The sequence below is a fragment of the Podarcis bocagei genome, assembly GCF_964188305.1.
Source record: "Podarcis bocagei genome assembly, chromosome: 8".
Taxonomy (NCBI): domain Eukaryota; kingdom Metazoa; phylum Chordata; class Lepidosauria; order Squamata; family Lacertidae; genus Podarcis; species Podarcis bocagei.
Genome location: NC_138133.1, coordinates 63,603,414 through 63,624,216, shown reverse-complemented (window position 1 = coordinate 63,624,216; position 20,803 = coordinate 63,603,414). Strand labels below are relative to the sequence as shown.

Genomic DNA, 20,803 nt, shown 5'->3' with positions numbered 1-20,803 from the left:
GACACAGGCAGCAAGCAGTCTATTGCACACTGTCAATTTTGAGGAGGTATTTTACTGAGACATTTTGCGGGTGTCGTGAAAGTACTGGAGACACACAGGCAGTAGAGAGAAATAGTAGCTGCCCCGAAGTCACCAACCTGTGTGTCTTTCCAGTCCTAGCCATACACTCTGAGCTACCACACAGAGATTCCAGAGCTACAGAATTACCTTGCCAAAACTGCAGAAAAACCAAGCCTATAATTCCAGCCACTCTAAATGACTATCTCCAGAAAGAGGAAAACTTGACAACTCATCACTGCTGGATCTCTTATGCCATCTGCTGGGCATTTCAATGGAAGCGTTGAAGGATTTCTAAGTGGAAATGAACCACACACAACATTCATCTCTGCAATTTGCTTTCCACATTTCCGTCAGCAAATCAAGCCCCCCTTCTTTAGTTGTGAAGCGGCGCTTGGTACCGTTCAAGCTGCAATTACGCTTTTTAAATATTGCTGGGTATACTGTTTTATCTCTCTTATATATTGGCATATTAATTAAAATTTATGTTCCTTAATCTGTTTGTTCTCAACCTTTCAACTAAAGCTGTCCAAGATGGATAATGAAAATTTTAATAATGAAAATATGATACAGTAAGAACAATGGCCTATGTAGTTCAGCCAGATGCCTATGGGAAGTCCAAAAGGAATTTTTCCATTTGTGATTCCTTGAAACTGGTTTTCAGAGCCACCCTCCCTCTGACGCTGAGGGGGGAGCACAGCCATAGCAGTTAGGAGGAATTTATAGCTTTGTTCGCCACAAATTTGTCCAATCCCCATTTAAACCTGTCCAAGTTAGTAACTGCCAAATTCTGTAGGTTAACTACAATGCAACCTGAATCTAAACCCCACAAGAAAAGCCCAAGAACAAGAAAAGCAGCTCAATAATACAGCAGTACACAACACCAATAATAAACCAGCCCTGGCAGTATTAGCAGAAACTGCTTCCAACACATCAGTTATTAAAAGCTCAGGGGGGGGGGGTGTTTCCGCTTGGTAGCCGAAGGCCAAAGTACAGTTGTTGCAGTAACAACATTTTAACCACGGTCTGGGAACTTTTGCTCCACATCTGGACAACGGTGTGTGGGGAGAAGGGCTAGAAACTTTCCACTCCTGCAATATTTTTTTTGTTTTGCCAAAAATCTTGTCAAAATGTTTTGAGGGGTTGTTGTTTACAATCAAGTGACATATAAATGTTATGCAATAAATATGAGATTAAAAAAAAAATCTCCTAAACTGTGAGGGTGCTTTTTTCTTTTTTTCTTTTTGCTATAAACACGCTTGGGGGCAGTTTTCAGCAGCGGAAATGGTTAAATGATTCTCACCATGATATAGCTCAAACCCCTGACTGCTAGTTTCCTAAGGCTGCATCTGCACCTTACATTTAAAGTGCCATTACTTTAAGAGTCATGTCTTCTCCCAAAGAATCCTGTGAAATATAGTTTATTTACGGTGCTGAGAGTTGTTAGGAGACCCCTCACAGAACTACATTTCCGAGCACTCCTAGATCAGGTGTTTGCTCCTTCAGTGGAGTGCAACCCTGCCCAGGGCAGGCAATTGACTAATTTTCTGAACACAAGGACCACTCATCTACAACGCCTCCATCTTCCCAGGACTCAAGCTGAGCTTATTTTTCCCTCATTCATCCTGTTGCAAGGCAAATCTGCTGTCTCACTTGGAAGCACTGCGGCACAGCATGCATGGAGAAATAGAGCTGAGCACCACCAGCATATTGTTGACAACTTGCCCCCAGTGGTGTAGCATGAGAGTAGGCACAGAGGTGCTTTGTTAGGGGGAGAAAAATTTAAACACCTGGTGCTGCTTCAATACAGTTGCATGTTTCCATCACTGGGGTCCATTGAAAACAGCTTCTCCATGCGAACCAGGAAGTGACCTCTTCAGACAACTGAATGACTATTTTTTTCTTATCTCTGCAGCTGCAATCTCCTGATGCTGTTAGGGAGTTGAATAAGCATGCATACTCTGTATGTTTCCCTCCCTCCCCTTCTGTGTGGCCCCGGGCGCTAGAAACCCACGCTACACCACTGCAGTGCTCCACACAACCTCATAACTCAACTGCCAGGGGACCAAAAGCACTCTCCCAGGGCTACTCTCTGGACTTTGTCCAGCAGGTGGGGCTGGAGCCACTGTAACACAATGGGCTCAATTCTCATTCCACAGAATTGGTCCAGGAGGGTAAAATGGTCAGTGGTATTGAGAGCCGCAGAAAGACTGAGATGTATAAGAGCAAGGCCAAATTCCCTTTGCCCTGTTCTCTGCAAAGGTTCTGTTTGAAAGGTTCAGTTGCCACCTCGATCCAAAATGGGCCCCCGCTGTGTCCAAAGACAGAGAAAAAAACCTGCCCCTTGATTTTAGGAACCATAAAGCAAAATTTGATTACGATACAAGCAAGCACACAGACATAATAGCACAGTCCACAGCCTGAAAAGCACTAGGTGCCAGAGAAATGCTCTTTATTCTAGGATATCACAGAACTGACTTAAGAAAGGCACCTATGTACACCAATTGGTCCTAAGGACATTGTGTTGTGCTGACGTTGTAGGCAGAGGAGCCGTCATGCAGGCACCGGAGTCACTGGAATGAGGCATCACCATGCTATTAGTTATTGCTTGAATTTTTTTGTATTACTCAAACTTTTAAAAAGAGCAGTGGATAATGTATGCCTTGGTGACATCACCCTCTTTAAATCTCTCTGTATGCATTCAAAGGTTTTCACTAAAATTACTGTTCTGTACGAGGAAGCAGTGCCATCTAGTGGCCCAGTGTACAACTTACACTACAAATTAGGGCTCTAATTCAAGTGATTGAGGGTTTGTTTGCACTTCCACCTTTCCCCCAGTGATTATGCACATGGTGACCCACACGTTTCCTGCTCTGTGCCAGATCATTAGTCTGAGTTGTGATCCTTCCCTAGATGTTCTTATCTGAGCTTCTTGGAGTTCAATCACATTTAATAGTTTTATGCTCGCTATGTCTCAGCTCGGTAAGTCAGAAATCTAATGGCAACATCTATTTTTGCTCCTCGAACGCAGATGTAACTAATAAACTCCTGCGCTTGCCTTTCAGCCAATTCTAAACATGCCAACGAATAATAATATATATATTTCTAAGCAAAGTTCTTCCTATTCATTAAATTGTTTCCATTCTCCCCACAACCGCCCCGAACTAGTTTGCACTTCTTCCAAATACGGAAGAACTCTGCTTTCTAATAATCACACTGCTAATATTAAAGGCATGTACACACTGCGTGACAATGTGCATTTACTGCTAGATGCAACCTTTTCGGGGTGCTGTACATAAGAGATCATTCTGATGTTGTTCCTCCCCCACACTATTTGCCAATCTAAAGTGGATGCTGTTTCATGCTGAGAATACACTTCTCAAGTGCTTGCTATATACATGTGTAGACAGGAAGTGCTTTCTTAGGTCACCTCCATTGGGGAAGACCTACAGACATTGCAGGGCTCTGCCATTCCCAGTCACCATGCTTTTATACTGACAGCCAGTGGGGTTAGACAGCCAGACTAGAACTTGGGAGACCAGGGTTCAAATCCCACTCAGCCAGGAAGCTTGCTGGGTGACCTTGGGCTGCTTGTCAGCCTAGCTTACCTCACAAGGACATTGTGGGAATGCATTAAGGACCCCTGACCATTAGGTCCAGTTGTGACCGACTCTGGGGTTGCGGCGCTCATCTCACTTTATTGGCCGAGGGAGCTGGCGTACAGCTTCATGTGGCCAGCATGACTAAGCCGCTTCTGGCAAACCAGAGCAGCGCACAGAAAAGCCGTTTACCTTCCCGCTGGAGCGGTACCTATTTTTCTACTTGCACTTTGACGTGCTTTCAAACTGCTAGGTTGGCAGGAGCAGGGACTGAGCAATGGGAGCTCACTCCGTCACGGGGATTCGAACCGCCAACCTTCTGATCGGCAAGTCCTAGGCTCTGTGGTTTAACCCACAGCGCCACCCGCGTCCTTGTGGGAATGCATTATATTCCTCTTTATCCCCAGTAGTAGTTTTTGTGTAATGAGGAAATCAACAGTGAAAACGAAACAAACTGCTGTGTGAACGCAGCCAAATAATTAATCTAAAACACTGTGTAGCATAGTCTATGCCCAAAAGCACTTCCATTGGTCAGTGCCCCTCCAGACATTTTTACTGAGCATTCACCATGATTTGTGCCCCTGATTGTACTGGAAGGATTATATATTTTCTTTTCCCCCCGATAGCATGTGCACTTGCAAAAGTTTTGGGGCAGTATACTACATTGTTTATAACAGGTGCATCTCATGGTTTCCTGCTAAAATTGAGCAACTTTATTTCTAACACAAAATTTCCAGGAAGGGGTAGGTGTGTGTGTGTGTGTGTTTTGTTCTGCCTTTTTTGTGCTGCAGTGAAGGAGTGGCCCCCCCCCCCAGAAGCAGATGTCAATAACATGGCCATATTTGGGAAGCATTGCAGGATAACTAATTAAAAAGGAATGGTGCTTGTGATGTTTTGCAGACCCTGCTGATGTTACTGTAGGAAGCACTCACTGGGCAGGGACAGAAGCTGCATGCAGCTGCTTCATTTTTAAGGACTGCTTCACCCACTTTGGCCAGGCCGTCTCCAGAGAAGGAGAGGAACAGCATGTTTGACAGGTAAAGACTTGACATCCCACTGAGCTGAGAGGAAGATGATTGATTACTTGTGGTCATCATGGGGGATCTCCTATCTCCCTTCCAAACAGTTCAATATTTAAGCTGTGGATTTGTAAGTTTGCCTCACTCGGGGGAAACAGAGGGGCAGGAAGGCAATGATTTTTTTACACTGGGAACTCAAACTTTATGATTAGCTAGTGCCCGGTCTGTCATTGCCCTCCTGACACACCACAAGGAAAAGGGTGGTTCAGCTCTGGCTTTGTGCCTCCTCACCTGCTTGATCTAAATAGGCAGGGAAATTCAGAAGTGCAGGGGCTGCTCCACTGTCAGGGACTGGCTGGGCACAGAGGAATGGAGGGAGGAACTAGCTGGGGAACTGTGGCGATCACACAGGGTCCCCGGCTGTTTGACGGTCTATTGATCCCTGTGCCACCACTGTGCTCGCTTCCCCACTGCCACCAACCAGTTACTCTCTGGTAAAACACTGAGTCCAGTCAGTTGTTAAAAGTGAAACAAGAAAAAAACAAACCCAAGTTGATTTTACAAACATTAACAAGTTTATGGTTTCTCAGATAATATTCCTGTCAGTATCTTAACTTTTGTTTCTTTACCGGCCTATACCTTCCTAATACCTTCTGACTGATTATCTCAACTGTTTGACTGACGCCTCTTAACAAATTTTCTCACTCTCTCACATCAGACTAGCCCAACCCACAGACTTATCTTCTCTGTCTCTTCTAACTCCAAATAAAAAAAATTATCTGAAGAAGTGTGCATGCACACGAAAGCTCATACCAAGAACTAACTTAGTTGGTCTATAAGGTGCAACTGGAAGGAATTTTTTTATTTTGACTATGGCAGACCAACACGGCTACCTATCTCTTCTAACTCCAGACTGTCTTCTCAACAACTCTAACTCCCTAAAAAACCTCTGCGCTTAAACCTTATACAGTGGTACCTCAGGTTAAGTACTTAATTCGTTCCAGAGGTCCGTTCTTAACCTGAAACTGTTCTTAACCTGAAGCACCACTTTAGCTAATGGGGCCTCCTGCTGTCGCCGCGCCGCTGCTGCACGATTTCTGTTCTCATCCTGAAGCAAAGTTCTTAACCCGAGGTACTATTTCTGGGTTAGCGGAGTCTGTAACCTGAAACGTATGTAACCTGAAGCGTATGTAACCTGAGGTACCACTGTACACAGTTAACTCTGCCCCCTGGGTTCCCATTGGTTAGTCATTTTACAATTGGTTAACCCTTTCCCTATGAACCCAGTATGATGTCACACACATATGAGGGCAAACGCCACAGGAACATCCCAAGGGAAGAAGGCTCAGAGCCCAGGGAGTGGTGGTGGGATGACCATGCGTGGTCAGAGGGAGAAGACTGCGGGGAGAAGGTTTCGGAAGCTGGACCTGAGGAGGAGAAAGTGGGCAAACAGTTCCATCTACTGGACTGCAGTAGGCAGCTACGGGCTGGCTGAGGCCAGACTGAGCTTGGTGGGGCAGAGGCCCATTACCCTAATGGACCAGCCTCCGTTGGGTGTTGGAGACTGTGGAAGTGCATGGGGGACGTGCTATGTTGGCCTCACCAGCTGTCAAGCCAGAGGTACCAGACCTCCTACTCAGAATTATAGAACTGTCAAGTTGGAAGGGATCTAGGCCAACTCCCTGAAATGCAGGAATGTCAACTAAAGCATCCGTGACAAATGGCTCTGGGGTGGGGGAAGAGAAGCACAGCAGGTTTGCCTTTTCCTTCTTCCAGCATGTAAGGGCAACAAATCCTGACACCTACTATTATTTTATGTTTTTGTTTATTTTATTTTTAAAACAAAAAAAAATTACAAACCTCAAATTCAAAATCCATATTCATTTCTAACACAAGCCTATTACATAGATTACCTAAATTAAAATATATCTAATTGCTCTAGGCTTCCCTTTGCTATATGTAAATACAACACAATTAACAAATGATATTATAAATGATATTATAGGTTCCCATATACCCCCCACCCCCCTTCCCCCATGTGTGATCTCAATATTTTACTTCTTCCATCTTGTTGTGTTGTTATAATTTAATAATTATTCAATTGATTCTGTTATTATTTTCTTGCTTACTCCTGCACATTTTACACATTCTCTATTAATATTTAAATTCTGGAACCGTTTTTTTCATGTATTCCTTCACTCCATCCCACTCTCTAATTATTCTCTGATTTGAGTGGCCTCTAATAATTGCCGTCAATTTTGCCATTTCTACAAACTCACAGAGTTTGTTTTGCCGTTCTAATAGTGATGGGTTTTTCTCCCCCTTCCAATTTTTTTTGCAATCAACATTCTGGCAGCTGCTGTTGCGTAAAGGAATACATTTTTCTTGTCTTTGGGGATGTTATTGGATATTAGGCCTATTTTGTTTATTAGATTTCCTTCTGGCCCTTTACTTTAAGGTTTCAGGGCAGGTTACAAAAATAAAATATACACTGGTAAAGCAAATAAGAACAGTCCCAGCCATAAAACGAGAGAAGTGTAAAAACAATTAAAATCAGTTCCATATATACATAGCTCATTTGGTAGAGCACAGGACTCTAAATCTCATGATCATGGGTTTGAGCAGGGGTTTGGACTACTATAGGGGGTTGGACTACTGTAGATGAGCCTTGGAATCCTTTCCAACTAATCTATGATTCTATAAAAACAATTTAAAACAGTCCCAGTACAGATGCAGTCTGGGATTGAGATTTCCACTTGAAAAGCTGGCTGAAAGAGGAAGGACAACGGAGACAGAATTGGTCTAATATGCAATGAGAGGGAGTCGAAAGAGTAGGCGCTGCCACATTAAAGGCCTGATTCCTATATCCTGCTGTATGGACCTCCTGATAAAAAGGTTCCTGATTTCTGCAGAAGGCCCCTTCTGGCAGGGCTACGTATGTAATGCAGGCTTGGTATAACACAGGCTTAGTATAATATACTAAGACAGGGATGTCATACCGGTGGCTCTCCAGGCCAGCTGTGGCTGACAAAAGTTGGAATCCAACAATATCTGGAGGGCTACAGGTTCCCCATCCCTTTGTGAACTGCAGCCAACATTCTTCTGCCAAAAGAGAAAATGTCAGGGGATTGCAGGAAGGTATGTAACATTGCTTGAGGCTGTCTAACCCTTTGTTACGAATCATTCTTCTTCTGACCTGCTGGAAAGTGCGGCACACAGATTATTTTGTAAACCTATGAATGCAGGATATCTATCTATCTATCTATCTATCTATCTATCTATCATCTATCTATGTATCTATCATCTATCTATCTAACATATATAGCAAACACTCTATCCACACTCAATAAAGATATAAAGGCAGTGATCCTATGCACACTTTCTTGGGCAAAAGCTCCATCCAATTCAGTGCAATTTACTTCTTAGGAAAGATGGTGATATATAATGAATGCACATCTTTATGAAATCTAAGGAAATGCACTGTTGCCTTAAGTCCACTTGGTGGCACCAAAGGATTTTGTTGAACATCTTCATTCACCCACTTCGAAATGTTTACTGGTCACGGTATGTTTTCCTTTAGCATATAAAAACACGATTACGGCAAAACACACTGTATTATTATTTTTTCTGACGCAAGGAACAAGTGATAGGGGCGACACACATGTCTTGCCAAACATATTAATCACAGCATGATCCAGATAATACTGGCAAAAACAATGCAATGAACTTGTGTCAAGGGAATGTCTTCACCCACATTAATGCTTAATATGTATGGTTTTACTAAATAAGAATGGAAACAACAACCTTGTTTATATCCATGTACCCTTAAGGAATTACAGATAACCTAATTTATTTATCTCATTATTACCAAGGTGATGCTTACTATCTTGGGAAGAATGATTCTATGATTCTATGAAGTCCTATTTTAGGATACTCATGAACCACTTAGCTTACATTACTCCTAACACACACACACACACACACACACACACACACGGCGTAATGTAAGCTGAGTGGTTAATATACATAACAACCTGCCATTGCACACAATCACCAGGTTTCACTGAAAACGTGCATGTAATGTGTCCATGAAGATGAACTTGTGCACATTTCCTGGTCCATACACATAATCTCCAACAAGCCTTGGGAGTCATGCAAATCTCAATTGCATTTTGTACATTCCCCAGACCCCCAAAATATGTTTTCTGGAGCCGACAAGCTTAATTCCCTCTAGCATTTTCAAAAGGAAAGGAAAAGGAAAAGGAAAAAAATGGGAGAGAAAAATGCAAACACTTTGTTCCAGTCCCACACAAAACTTCATGGTTTAGGAGGTGGTTTCGCCTTCCCAGGCAGGCAGGTTTGGTCTGCCTATTATATGTGCACACCTTTATGAATCCTGCATATGTACAGTGGTACCTCGCAAGACGAACACCTCGCAAGACGGAAAACCCGCTAGACGAAAGGGTTTTCCATTTTGGAGGCGCTTCGCAAGACGAATTTCCCTATGGGCTTGCTTCGCAAGACGACAGCCCATAGGGAAATATCCGGGACAGCGGGGAAGCGCAGCGCGTCTTCCCCACTGTCCTCGGACCTCCTCCGAAGCCGGGCGGTGGAGCGGGAACGCCTCCTCCCGCCGCCGCCGGGCTTCAGAACGATGCTCCGAAGCCGGGCGGCGGGGAGGGAACACCTTCTGAAGGCGGGCGGGGGGCGAAAGTCTTTGTCCCCCCTGCCTGCCTTCCCAGGGGCTTTTAAATCGCCCCGGACAGCGGAGAAGTCCTCCGCTGTCCCGGGGCGATTTTAAAATGCCGCCCGCCAGCATTTTAAGATCGCCCGGACAGCGGAGAAGTCCTCCGCTGTCCCAGGGTTTTTTAAAATGCTGGGGGTGGGAAGAAAAGCCCTTGTCCCCCCCCCCAGCCTTCAGAAGAGGTCCGGGGACAGACTGTCCCCGGACCTGGCCTGAAGGTGGTTTCCCTAGGAACGCATTAATTGATTTTCAATGCATTCCTATGGGAAACCGTGCATCGCAAGACGAAAAACTCGCAATACGAAGAGACTTGCGGAACGAATTAATTTCGTCTTGCGAGGCACCACTGTATAATAAATTGGATAACCAAGCCAAACCAAGCTGTGGAACCTGACTGTGTCCTCAGGATTCCCCAGTAAACAAAGCAAACAATAGACTTGCTCATCGTCCTAAAAACAGATGGTTGAATATTTAATGGATAGTTGTTAACATCCTTGAAGTCTTTTGATGAAAGGCAGAAATAAGTTGCTTTAAAACAATGGAGAAAATAATAATGATGCCATAGGGAAATACCTGAAATTTCAGAGTTCATGAATCCATCACAGCTAATTCCTACCTGATGGATCTTGTGCCTCTCAATGACCTTTTTATTGAGCATTCATCCTGATTTGTTTGCTCAAAGGTTATATGACTTCCCATCAACGGATTATAATTCCATGCTTCCTAGTACATTTCTCCATCACTTCCCTTACCACTAAAAGTCTGATATATATTTTTTAAGTGGGCTTCTTGCACAATAGCATTTACTGGCACGTGATTGAATCTCTTCTGCAAAATAGTGTAAGTTTGAAAGGGGAAAAGGATTATTTGTGGCAGGGAAAAAGGATTATTTTCCGATTAGGAGAAGGGAAGAGACAGAGAGAGCACCGAGTTAAGTCTTTAAATTAGGCCATGTGGCTTTTAGAAATAGCCAGGTCAAATGGTGCCATAAACCACATACAAGGAACAGTTTCACAAAGAATTATCAAGAGAAATTGGCAAAGATTCGCAAGGTGGTAATTAAATTTGCACCGGAGAGTGACTTGCAGATCATTAAACTCTGTATAGCTATCAAGACTGCTGAAAGCTTTTCCAAGTGACAGGTAAGGAAGGGGCTTCTCAGCAGGGACCAAAAGAAAGAGGATCACGTTCCAGAAAAAATACAGGTCAAGGGAGGAAAGGGGAAAAAACAAGTGCTCGTGGTTTCAAGGAAAGAAGCTGTCTTCTCAGGACGGAATGACCCTCATTCTAAAGCCTGCTGAGCATTACTGCCAAATCAATACTAAAGCGGTTTGCTTGATGAGAGAGTGAAGATTTATTTGCTCTGGAAAGCACAGAGCCTTTTACATCCCCATGAACAGAAAACCTGCCTGCCCCATGCAAAAAGATTTAAAAGGAATGTCCAGGTAATTTTCAGCTGCACACCCTTATTCTAGATATGTGCATAGCTTTGATGGTGGGGGAGCCATCCCAGCCCTGCACCTGGGGGGGAAATAATTTTTTTTTCTTTATTTCCCCCCCAAACACTAGGTGCGTCCTATGGGCCGGAGCGTCCTATGGGGCACGAAATACGGTATGTTGTAAGAAATGTGTTCAGTGTCTAAGGTACCCAAGCCTTGCTTGCTTTTCTTGCTTTTCCTTCCCTTCCCTTCTTTCTCTCTCTCTCTCCCTTTTTTTCTGCAGCAGACTACACCTCTGGACATTTCTTAAATGATTGTTTTATTCATTTTTATTTAACATTTCCCTTCTTGCTTTGGACTAGGGTTTACCCTGCTTTTGCTGCGATTGTTAGCGATGAATGAGCCCCCACCTGGGTGCCCCTCCGCCACCTGAGTGTTCCCACTGAATGCTTTAAAAGCCTAAATGATTTTTCCAGCATTCAGTAGGAATGCTTGAGAAGTTCAAAAGGCTCAGGAGCTTCTCTCTATACCTGCACATTTCCTCTTAGGGGAGCGAGTTATTACAGGCAGTGAGGTCCAAAATCCTCTGGAACTTGGTATTGCCTCTGCTTCCCCCCACTGGCTGTGGGATGAATGGCAATGCAGGAAGCTTGTGATGCGACACAAAAATGGGGTGAAAAAGAGCAGGCCTATGACCTGGTGCTGTGAGATGGCAGGGGCTTGAAACAGAAATTCCTCCTCCGCTAGTTCAAAAATGCCTAGACCAGGCTTCCTCAACCTCAGCCCTCCAGATGTTTTGAGACTACAATTCTCATGGGAGTTGTAGGCCAAAAACATATGGAGGGCCGAGGTTGAGGAAGCCTGGCCTAGACCATTCCAAGATAGGTCTAGATCCCTTGGAGCTCGTATTGTCTCTGCCTCAAAGTGGTAAAAATTCTTCTTGAACCAGGGGAGGAGTCTGCCTTTCAAGCTAAACTCCTCCCATTTTAAGTCCTATACCATCTGTAGCTGTGCTGTTCCTTTCATGTCTATTTTTGTGTCACCATCCACTGATGGTGGCTGTAGTCAGTTGGGTTGATAGGGTTGCTCAACAGCATTCTGAATCTGCTCACAGCGACACTGCAATGCAGTGGTTGTGACAACCTGTTATCCCGATATGATACACTTACCGTAGCTAACACAGAGGGATGTGGGTGGGATTTTTAATCAAGCTATGTGTAGCACAGAGATAAAAGGTTGCTGCCTTCTTTGACCCATATGCTGAATCCTGACCACAGCCAAATGGACAGAACTCCAATAACCTGAGATGCAACAGAGAAGAGCAGAAAGATTTGTAGTTCAGCCAGTTTAGATGAACAGGATTCAGCTGGCTTAAATCCCAGATCCTCTCCCATAAATATGCCATGTATTGATCTGTAATCCATATTTCCTGCCGCTTCTTTGGCACAGCAATAATACATGCAATGTGAAGGGTAAATATGAGCCTTAATGAGACAGAGCAAATATAATTTATAGTAGTGAGATAGATAAACTGGACACAATTCTCTTCGAGCTTGTAAGGACTAGAGTTGAAATTTGTGCAACTATCTGTCTTGTCCCACCACGCTCTTACCTGAAATGTCCTTCCTGCTCCAATTTCAAATGAAAGCTTTGTGTGTGTCAACTCTTGAAAAGTTATTCTGAATATCTACAATTTATTTCTATGGTGTTTTCTTTTGAAGCACTGAATCTGGAAGTCAGGAGACCAGACAAGATTAAATTGGAGCACGTCCAAATGAATGACTTATCACAAGGCACTTTCTTATTATTCCGCAGAACACCAGTTTTAGCAATTCATATTCCTTGCTATTTCACAAGGGTTCAGAGGAAGGTGGGTAACGTATACGTTAAATTTCCCTTCCCTCCCTATGCCCCCTATGGATTTTAGTGGCCATTAACTATCTGGACTGTGCTGAATATTCTTAACAACAACAACAAAATGTTATTGCTAGTTTAGGTGATGAGAAATGATTCTCATTTTGAGGGTCTAGAAAACCTTGAAAATGTTCTCGCGTGAAGATATAGGTCAACAAGCAAAGTTAATTGACAGCAAATAAATGTCGATAAACACACACGAGTGTGGAAGGAGTTACAGCTGGATGGTAGATCACACATTTTTCAACATTCTATGTCCAGTCTATATAATGGGGTCTAGCTTATGGGGTCTCCAATACAGTGCCCATGGGCACCATTAAGTTTATCCTCCCCCACAGTGCTTGCCAAAGTTCCCTGCCCCTCACAATTCTTAATTATTTTATTATTTTTGGCTGTTGGAGCAAGTAGGGGGGGGGTACTTTTTCTGGCTGTTATTTTATTTGGGAGAACCCATGGCCATTTAAAGTGTTATCATTGTATTTTAAAAGTATAGTGTGAATGTGGCCATACACAACCCTCTCTATCCTCTGCCCAAGTTAGCAAGAGGGAGTGTCAAGAGATTAAGGCCACATTTCAGCCTGGCAAAAAACACTTTTGAGGTGTGAAGTAGGCACAGCGAAGGCTATGGTCTAGAGAGAGTTCCAAGGGCCAGATAGAGGTGTCTGGATGGAGGGCCGCATTCAAAAATAATAGCCTGTTGTATCACCCCTTTTGCAATTTATCCTATGCTGCTAACAAACTCCTTTTATACGAATGTTTGCACTGCATATCCTTCCCACCTGGAGACAAAGTGTACAGTATCACTATGACTTTGGCTTGTGCATGAATCTTATTTCAGCAATATACATAATACCAGTGGTTTGCAGTCACAATTGTTTCCTGCAATCAACGTGGTTCCTCATTACCATAACTGATAAACATCAGTCATGTTTGCCAGAATGCCATCACTTTTTTCCAGTTCTCTGGCTGTCCATTCCAGCTCAGTTTCTCAGTGACCACAAGTGTAACCTAATTACCAGTTTCATCACTTAGCTTGACCTGCAGCAGCATAAACAGTACCTTGTGTTGCTGGGGCTAAAATGTATCCTGTATTACTTTTGGGTCAAGCCATTCACATCCTTATTATCCTGAACATGCCTGGTGCATACATGGAAGCAATCAGCTGTCTTCTCTTTGCCAGTGCCAGAGCAGATGACAATCCTTCACAGGCATAGCAATAACATACTATTATGTTAACATACTAACATGCATACTATGACATTTTTCCTGCTGCTACCTAGGACTTGCTGATCAGAAGGTCAGCGGTTCGAATCCCCGCGATGGGGTGAGCTCCCGTTGCTTGGTCCCAGCTCCTGCCAACCTAGCAGTTTGAAAGCACGTCAAAGTGCAAGTAGATAAATAGGTACCACTCTGGCAGGAAGGTAAACGGTGTTTCCATGTGCTGCTCTGGTTCGCCAGAAGCGGCTTAGTCATGCTGGCCACATCACCCGGAAGCTGTACGCCGGTTCCCTCAGCCAGTAAAGCGAGATGAGCGCCGCAACCCCAGAGTCGGTCACGACTGGACTTAATGGTCAGGGGTCCCTTTACCTTACTACATTGACACCGGGGGCTTGTCCCTTCACTCCAGCATTGGGACCTGAGAATCCCAGCCTATGCACTGCTGCTTATTTAACAGCTCATTTATTTATTTTCTTACATTGACAATCCCACCTTTCTTCCTCCATGGAACATAAGGCAGTGTATATGTGGCTTCCGGACCTACATAGCTTCAGAAAGGTAGTGGTTTCATACACCTCCAAACCATATTCTTGGTCATGGCATACAGAAAGGAACACTATAGTTTCTTTTCCATTATAGGATGCGGGCTCAGTGCCACCCTGAACTAGAATTGTAAAACTGGGTAAGAGGCCATCCATGCTTGCTTCTGTTCATCTGTGTATCAGCGCACACAAGACTGAAGATTTGCTTTTTCAAACTAAGTGTAAATTCCAACATGCCCTTTCCCTGCCACTACTGTGGATTGGTTCATCTTGGTCAAGTTGCTGGAATCTCCAACTAAATATCTCCAATCTCTGAGGCTGTTCAATATCTCCATCTCAGGCTTTGGAGGTTGATGCTGTCAATCTGAGTTGTTGGCATTGGCACCAATCTGGGCAGGGCTTGGGGTGGGGGTGACATCCAGGGCTCCACTCAGCAGACTGAGCATCCGCACTCCCAAATGTAATTTGCCACATTTTGAAGCGAGTGAAGTGACAGACATCACCTCTGAAAGAGGCCCCACCCCAATAAGACCATTAAAACCAGAGGCCATCTGCAGCACTGGTTGGTGGCACTGGACTAGAATGAACCAATAGTCTATGAGAGCCAGTGTGGTGTAGTGGTTAAGAGCGGTAGTCTCGTAATCTGGGGAACCGGGTTCGCGTCTCCGCTCCTCCACATGCAGCTGCTGGGTGACCTTGGGCCAGTCACACTTCTTTGAAGTCTCTCAGCCCCATTCACCTTACAGGGTGTTTGTTGTGGGGGAGGAAGGGAAAGGAGATTGTTAGGTGCTTTGAGACTTCTTAAAGGGAGTGAAAGGCGGTATATCAAATCCAAACTCTTCTTCTTCTCTTCTATGACCACGCAAGCCAGCTCCTTACAAATATGTGTGCATACACTTTGCACATTTTAAATTGTACAACCATTTTCTAACTTAAGGCATTTGAAAAGGCCTTTTGCCTATTGAAGAGGTTAAAAAGGGGACTGCTGTGAAAGTTAGAACTGGGCAACCGGTCCTTTCCTGGCTGCAAATATGTTTCATTGAGCAATGCTGCTCTTTGCAGGTATACGAGGGGAAAATGAGAAAAGGATATTGTCAATACATCACAACCCCTTACGTTTATTGAAGAGAACAGCTCGTGTGTGCATAGTATACTAATAAATGGGCAATGACTGCAAGGTTGCTAGAGAATAATAAGATATATGGAAAAAAGACTCACGGATAAAAGTCTTGTGTATGCCATTGGGTATATATTTATTCACCTCTTTTATTCTTGATTATTTCTGAGCATGCAGAGTATGATGGCAAAACTAGCTCACCACTCATCCCTGCTCCTGATAGAACTGTCAGCATCTTAAAATCTTGGAAAACAGATTGAATCCCTGCTTCAGAATCCAGATGCTCAGCAGTCCCTATAAATCAGGAATGGGGAATTTCAGACCTAGAAGCTGAAGGCAGCCTTCCAGGTCTACCTGGCCCTTGGGAATCTTCCTAGGTCATGTCCCCCTCTCCAGGCCACACTCCTCACTGACATTGTTCCACATCCTCCTTTAGCCTGGCTGGAATGTGTCCTTGAATTCTGTTAGTGTGAACGGAAAAAAGGTTCCCCATGCCTGTTATAAAAGCAAGAAGTTGAGTCTGCTGGCAGGCTGGTCAACAGCACACACCTCTTCTTGTACCTTTATTGTTTTCCCTTCTCTTTGTGCTGCCTTCCTTTCCCAACCTTACATAAGAGCCAACTCCTAGAGGCTAAGGTCCCCTCACCTCTCATAAAATATTTGAGGGGGCAGCCCCCCTCCCCAAGTTGATGGGCCTTGCCATTCAAATGGTTTGTGTGCCATGTCTTGTGATCAGTTATGTGGGGTGGGGCTTACCTCCCCCTCCCCAATATTTTATTCAAGTTGGCACTCCTGAAACCCTATTTGACTTGACTTCTGTTTGGTCCTCCCTGCCACTTGGTGCCTGTCTCATCAAAGTTTTCCTGGTCACAATCCTGCTCGAACTTATCTCCTTTCCTTCATCCTGCTTTGATCCCATGTCCTATCTTGCTCCCTGATACAGGATTAGGAAGGGTTCTGTAACACAGGTGAAGTCCGTGGGAGAACCACAGCCCCGCTTTGCTACCTACAGATATAAGCTTGGTTGTTTGCCAGTGACTGGTGCGTGGAGGACTCTTCTAAGTGAAATGAATACCAGAGAATGGGATGGAGGGGCTGGGCTGCTCCTACGTTGCTTCTGGCTGAAACATCTTGTTTGTATTGGGAGGTTTCCATGTCCCTTGGAACTCATGCAATCCTGGGAGAATTTATTTTCCCAGGCTACAGCTACAGACCCTGATGTTGGGAAAGATGGAGGGCACAAGGAGAAGGGGACGACAGAGGACGAGATGGTTGGACAGTGTTCTCGAAGCTACCAGCATGAGTTTGACCAAACTGCGGGAGGAAGTGGAAGACAGAAGTGCCTGGCGTGCTTTGGTCCATGGGGTCATGAAGAGTCAGACACGACTAAACGACTAAACAACAACACAGCTACTAACTACTCATAGAAATGGGCAAATTCTTCATTGGACATTGTGGAGAAATGATGTTAGCCAAACTACCAGTCATTTTTGGCTGGTGGCCCTTCTACATGATGTACAAGGCTGATCTCACTTGCCCACTTAAGCCATCAGTGATTAGACTCTGGCTCATATTCTTTTTAAATGGCAGATTTCTTGTCATTCTCAACTTTAAGAATTGTATTTATTTTAGGGAAGAAATTTGGCAGAGCACGTGACTATGGTCCGTAGCTCAGCGAAAAGTGCCAAATTCAGTAGCTGGTGGTGGAAAGACCTCTGCATGAGAGTCACTACCAGAGTAGACAATATTGGATTAGATAGTCTGGGCTTCTATTTTTCAAATGCTTTAAATCTGGCAAGAGTCCTGAAGTTGTGCTCCTTTTCATTAGATCTGGCTGCTTTCAGTGCAAATGAACTAGTTTTTGACCTTTCCCAAAGTTACCTGCGTGTGTATGCAAATGACTAGTGCTATTTTAGAAACATGCTTAGATGTATATGCCTAATGATAAAGTATTGCTTCTGAAGATGAAGCATTTGTACTTTGCGCCCTCTTCCGTTCTCCATGTGATTAAATTCTCTCATCAGAATGAAAGCCGTTTATCATCCTCAATGTACAGATAATATGATGATTGATGGCTTTGCATCCAACTGTATAATATGCAAATATAGCCTTCTGCTTCCTCTTTGGCAAAGCCCTGTGTGCTTCTTTCCATTCATTTCCTAATCCCCTTAAACACGAATGTGATATGTGCGTTGTGGAATGTGATCACCACAGGGATTCTGAACTCCCCCTGACCCCCATCCTAAAGAAAAATACTCAGGATTTAATAGCTATTAAGCTTCCTGAAAGGTAGCATTACCAGATTAGGTTTATGCACCAACTTTAGAAACACAATTATTTCACTTTCTAAGTGCTATCTGATGGTAAACATTGTCTTCATTTATAGCTGACTCCTTGAAAATAATAAAGACACAGCTGTTGTCATCTGAGCCTTATGTAAGAGAGAAACTGCAGATAATGAAAAATGTTGATAATGAATTTTTGTTTCCAGGGAATTAAAATCCCAGAATCACTCAGCTGCTGATGTAAATAAATCAGGATTGCACAACCTGTGATCTAGCAACCTGAACAAAGTCCACCAGCCAGATGACATGATTAGCAGATAATTGATATGCCCTCTATGGCATAGTCCCAATAGGCAGCATAATAGCACTTTATCACATCCCTAGTGGTGCTTCCAAGTTCTGCAGACCTGGATTTTTTAAAAAAAACTTTTAATTTTAAAAAGGCAGGGTACATAAGGCAACATAAAGGTTTTGCACACTAATACATCCAGCGCACACCCAAAAGGTTCAAAGCAATATGTGTTGGAAAAATAACACGCCTGTTGACCATATGACACTTCATCAGGGTTATTTCAAAACAATGTCCTATTTGCTGGGCTTGTGAATGAACAAAGTGACAAAGATAATTCCTGTTGGAAGAAGAGTCTTATTTTTTATGCATATCGCTCCACTAAATATCAGTCTGCACTAATTCGGATTTCAGCATCACCTGTTATGCAATGGCCACTTTTTTTTATTACAGTTATCTTGCAGAAATAGTGAAATTGCTGCAAAATGACACACCTGAGGCTCTAGACAAATATAACTGGCTAAGCAGAGTGGAATATTGTACAGATCACCCAACTAATTAATATAGCATGGGCAAGAGGAGACTGTCAATACTAACAGATTCAAGGACAATTGGAAATCATTTATTTGGTTTGGGATTTCATCCAGAGTTAAGTAATTCAATAGATTTATTGTCAGCTACCTAAGAAACAAGCTTAGGTTCCTTTTTGTGTGTGCGTTAACTGTATCCTGATTTTGTGCAATAAAAGTATTCAAAACAAAATTAATCTAGGGATTCACCTTTATATATATGCAGTCCTCATTTTTTTTTTACCACCTTCAATTCTTTTGTCAGTCTCCGTTCCGAACGTCACTCCCGTCTGTTAGAGAGCTGCCACAAATTTAGCCTTGAAAGGCTGACATTTAGCCTTTCCTCAGCTTTAGTCAATCAACACTATTCCCTGTCTGAACTTTTGAGCACACTTTGCAAAAATAGTTGGATAGTGTCAGTCAGATCAGCGTTTTGAGATTGACTGTTCCTTTTCCCTTTAGAAGGGAAACGCTGTGGCAAGTGCAACTGTTTTGCCTGCTTGTCTGATAGCCTTTCCATCACGGGCTCTGCAGGGGGGGAACCTTAACACTGTCAGATAATGCCTGTGTGAGGAAATTTGTGCCACCTCTGGGGAAAATACCTGCCAACGACTAGGTCCAGCCCAAGGTTCAATAAGTAAAAAGACAACTACAGCACAATAATGAAAAGAAGGGAACTCAGTTTTGACTGTCTTGGAGGGGATTGGCCAGAAGTCATCACTCTATGTGCCAATCAGTGTCTCAGCTGGCGGTCGCTTGGTGTCTGAATTGTTCAGATAAATCTCATTGACAGACTGGGATACGTTTGTACAGCCTGGTGTGTCTTTGGTCAACATTTCTAGTTAGCCTAAGTTCTGGAAATGTGTTTCCACCGGTGACATGTCAGGAAATGGCAAAATATTGCCGGGCCTTTTGGAAATAGGAGAAGGCAAAGATTATACATTCTCGGAGCGGTTGGGCTATTTATGTTAACAGTGGAGACAAACACACTAAGCTACATAACAGCTTATTTATGTTAAGAAATAATAAAGCGGCTACTTATTCACCGCACACAAAACACCTGAGGGAATACTTTGTTTCCTTAAGAAAAATGCCACCACATATTTATAGCGACTCTTTAAAATAAGTCAATTTATTCAGAACAACTCTGTGGAATTGGAACAAGGGAAATTCTTTACGATTCACACATTCAGTCTTTGCGTGCTTCTAGGCGGGTGTTTATTGTGGGACAAGAGGCTCCACATGATGCATGCAGGTGGTCTGTAGAGGCCACACAATGTCAGCTTCAAAATGCCAGAGCCATTTAATCTAGATTTACCAGAACAAACAAAAAATCAAGCCCCTGTTTTCAATGACCTGGTTGCAGTATCTCAACAACCCATTAGCAAATTAAGTTCCTGTCTTAAAGCACTGTTTGGCTCATTTCCAGGTCTAGTGGTTAGTGTTGGACTAGGAACTGGGAGACCAGGGTTCAAATCCCCGCTTAGTCATGGGACTCACTGGGTGACCATGTCACAGTCTCCCAGCCTAACTTACCTCACAGGGTTGTGGCGAGAATAAAATTGGGAGGAAGTGTTCCATGAAAGCTATATTGAGCTCCTTGGAGGAAAAGTAGGAAATAAATGCTATAGATAGGTAGATAGCTAATATCCTCCAGTTGTCCCCGTTCACCCGGGATAGACCCTCTTTTTGCTACCTGTCCGTTTTTGTTTTCTTTCAAATGACTTGTTAAAATTTTGATCGTGTACATTTCTACTTTTGACTTTCTTAAGGATTCAAGCTTGTACTCCAGGTCTAAACTACATAGATATATTTCTGAGGAATAGGGTGGGGAAAAGCATCATCATCATCATCATTCCACCCTTCATCCAAAGATCACAGGGCAGTTTGCATCATAAAAATATAAGTTTCTTCTTGCTTCTAAAGCACATGCATGCAATTTCAGAAGTGTGAACATTCAAGTTGCCATGTAGGATGCAGCCTAAATTTCTAAACCAGAGGAGGACAAGAT

General features: G+C 43.5%; 1 protein-coding gene and 1 long non-coding RNA gene across 6 annotated transcripts in view; one reads left to right on the top strand and one right to left on the bottom strand.

Moving 5' to 3' along the window:
* Positions 1-20,803, bottom strand: part of RALYL (RALY RNA binding protein like) — a 257,854-nt gene that overhangs the window by 83,716 nt on the left and 153,335 nt on the right. The window lies entirely within an intron of this gene.
* Positions 4,587-20,803, top strand: part of LOC308593167 — a 39,363-nt gene continuing 23,146 nt past the window's right edge. The window contains exon 1 of the long non-coding RNA XR_014010805.1: positions 4,587-4,693. This is a non-coding gene — a long non-coding RNA (uncharacterized lncRNA). The remainder of the gene's footprint in view (positions 4,694-20,803) is intronic.